Source organism: Fragaria vesca, linkage group LG3 (assembly GCF_000184155.1).
Source record: "Fragaria vesca subsp. vesca linkage group LG3, FraVesHawaii_1.0, whole genome shotgun sequence".
Taxonomy (NCBI): Eukaryota; Viridiplantae; Streptophyta; class Magnoliopsida; order Rosales; family Rosaceae; genus Fragaria; species Fragaria vesca.
In genome coordinates, this window is record NC_020493.1 from 11,649,163 (window position 1) to 11,652,904 (window position 3,742).

Below are 3,742 nucleotides of genomic sequence, written 5' to 3' on the forward strand. Positions count from 1 at the left end.
GAAGACTTCAATTCAAAGGAGAAGACTTCATCGAAAAGGAAAAAATGAAAGGAAAAGAAGAGATAATGAGGCAATTTTATTATTATCATTATTATTATTAAATCCAAACACATGGATTTGTGTTAGTTGATCTCAATTAGGCCAAAATAGGTTTGGTTTAAGTTTCTTGTTTGTGTTTCTGTTTATGTAGGTGTTTGGTTTTAAATTTGGGGTTTAGGGTTTAAGTGTTAATAGGAAACATAAGTGTTAATAGGGTTGACCGTCTCGATCGAGGTCTAAACATTTTTAAAAATATGTGATTTTTCAACCCTAGCCGTATTTATCTATTCCGGTCACATCCTATTTCACATGATTTTCGAAAAGTTTGCTTTCTTTGTATAGTTGATTCACAATAATGTGCATTTGCATATAACTTACTAAACAAGTTATATTGCTTTAGTAGACATATGACGATCAGAATAAAAATTTCACCGTCTGATATAGACATGGTGATTAAATAGGTCTACTGAAAAAAAATTCACCATGTTTCAGATTCGTTAGACCCCCCCATCAAACCGGTCTACGTAAATTCAACTTCATTTTTTTACATGAAACGCGGTTGACCAACATCGTGCAAAACCCTATATTTCCTCGTTTTTTAACTTGAAACTTGTATACATGAGATTTAGGAACCCATGAAAAAAAATTCTTAAATTGACCCTCCGGTGGTTAGGCTCTTCTTAGGAGCGCCTAAGCATTTTTCGAGTTGGCTGCTTTTATCGGGAAGCAAACATTACCGAAAGTTTGTGATTTTTTAACCCTATATGTATTTCACTATTCCGTCACATCCTATTTCATAAGATTTTTGAAAATTTTGTCCTTTTAGTATAGTTGGATCACAATGATGTACAAGTCATATAACTTACTAAACAAATTATACCGCTTTAATAAACACGTGACAATCCGAGGTCATAAATATATGAAAATAAAAATTAAACCGTCAGATGTAGACATGGTGATTAAATAGGTCTATTGAAAAAAATTCACCCTGTTCCTGTTTAGGATTTGTTAGACCCTCTATCGAACAGATCAACCTAAATTCAACATTATTTTTTACATGAAAAGCGGTTGATTGGCATCGTGTGTAAACCGTTTTTTTTTTTTCGTAACGTAAAACTCGTATACATGAGATTTAGGAATGCATGAAAAAAATTGTTAAATTGACCTTCTGGTGGTTAGGCTCCCCTTAGGAGTGCCTAAGCTTATTTAGAGTTGACTACTTTTATCGGGAAGCAAACGTTACCGAAAATTTGTGATTTTTTAACACTATCTATATTTCACTATTCCGGTCACATCCTATTTCACAAGATTTTTGAAAATTTTGTCTTAACAGTATAGTTAGTTCACAATGATGTACAAGTCATATAACCTACTAAACAAGTTATACCGCTTTAGTCGACACGTGGCGATCCGAGGTTATAAATATGTGAAAATAAAAATTTCACCTTCAAATGTAGACATGGTGATTAAATAGGTCTACTGAAAAAAATTCATCTCGTTTCGGATTTGTTAGGCCACCCATCAAATTGGTCAACTTTAATTCAACCTTATTTTTTACACGAAATTTGGTTGACCGACATCGTGTAAGACCCCATCACAACGTGTCTACTAATGTAATATAACTTGTTTAGTAGGTTATTTGAAAGTGTTTATCTTTATGAACCAATTATACAGAAGAAACAAATTTTTAAAAATATTTTGAAATAAGATGTGATCGGTATGGTGAAATACGTCGAATTCTACTTTATTGCGACGCCCTAAAGAAATTTACCGAGTGTTCGATGAGTTACCGAAGGTTAGTAACCGCGCTTGGTTAATTTCTAAGTTAACTCCTAAGTCTATTATTGAGTTTTTCTCTAAATGTCATATTCCACTTTTAAGGACCTGGTGTCAAAGTACGCGGCAAGACGAATTTACCCCAGTCTTCAGATTAATTTTCAGAACATCGAGCTATTTTTATTATTTATCTTAGTTTCAGAAATTTATAAAATTTTCTAAAATTAGAAAATAGCATTTTAAAATCTAGGTTGTTCATTGTTTTCCACCTTTTAATCTTAGTCGTCGTTTCTCTGTAAAAGGGAAGAGACTGTTGGTCTTGGTCAAAAGCCAATTTCGGGTGTTGACCCATCTCTCTCTCTCCTCCTCCTCTCTCTCCACCGCAACAATCTTCTCCGCCGCCCTCCGCCCGATTTCGGCCACCCCAGGCAGCGAGACCACCACCAAAATCTTTCTCTCCTTCCACTCTACAAAACCCAATCCATATATCAAACATGCAACCCAATTCAATGGAGATCGAATTCAAGGGTGCTTCACTGTGTTCTTCAATTTCCGACGAGATCCGATGGCGACTGTAATAGCAATGGGTAGGGTTTCTCTCCTCTTCTCTTCTGTTCAATTCTTTTGTCTTTTTTTCCATGAATGGTGCCCGAATCCTTAATACCTCTTTTCTGGAATTTTTCACGGAGTCTCCGGCGAGGTATTCCAGCGCCTCCCTCTCCTTCCCGGCGTCGCCTTTTTCTCCTGGAGACAAAAAGGAACACGGAGGGAGGCTAGAAGGGCTGCTGTCGTTGTGTTGGAGGAAAACTGAACCCAGAATCCGACAAGGAAGGGCCTGCATCGTCAGCGGTGGTGTGCGCCAAACCAGAAAAGTCATTACGAGGACTGCATTGAAGATGGATGCACACCCATTCTCTTCCCCTTCTCCCCCTCACTCGCCTACAAACGTCCTGCAAACGCCGCACTAACGTCCTTAATCCACGCGTCAAAATGGACGGTGGATAATCCGGGTGCGCCGCGCACCCGGGTGCGCTCTAGAATTTTCGTAATATTTAAATGTAACTATCTATAAAAATTGTTGGAGAGTTGCTAATTGGCGGTTTCAATATCTCTCTAGAGATCGATCATTATTGGTTGGTATGATCCCTTGTTAATTTTTCGAAAAAAAAAAAGGAATTAGTTATCACTAGAGTTATTGTTAATTCCATATGATCATGAATAGTGGCTGCAATTTCTCTATGTTTTAGGTCTTAGCTTCAGATGTTGATGTTCCACATATTGGCGTGCCATATCTTGAACAAAACGTCCTCAGAAGTTTCCTGAAACTAAATTCTCTGAAGCATGCATGAAATACCCGGCACATCAGCCATTGCTGACAAACAGAGAGAAAATAAGTTACAAACTTACTCGCATGAGGCCTTGAAAGCATTTGACACCAATCTAGTGGTAGCAATACTTATTGCAACAGTCACATTTGCAGCAGCTTTCACAGTTCCAGGAGGATATAAAAGCAATGGAATAGCTGCTTTACATGGAAACACATCTTTCCAACTGTTTATGATCTGCAACGCATTCTCCTTTTTTTCGATGATTGTGGTCTTTGAACACTTCGTGGCAGCAACTGTCTTACGATCCATCATAGCTACCCCGGACGATTTGATTCAGTATTCTATCGCAGGGATGATGATTGCATTGTTGGAGAATGTGGGGTAAAAATCAGAATTAACCACCTGCATTTTTACTTTACCTTTTTACCATCTGTTTTAACTATTCTTATTTTGATAATAATATCAACGGGTGTATCTGTTGGAAGAACCATTGCAACTCCATTGCAACTTCTATTGGAACAGACCATTGCAACTTCTGGGTTCTAACCAGAACGACCGATCTACACCTCTGTTCGTCAAACGCTGTCTATCGTCTTTAT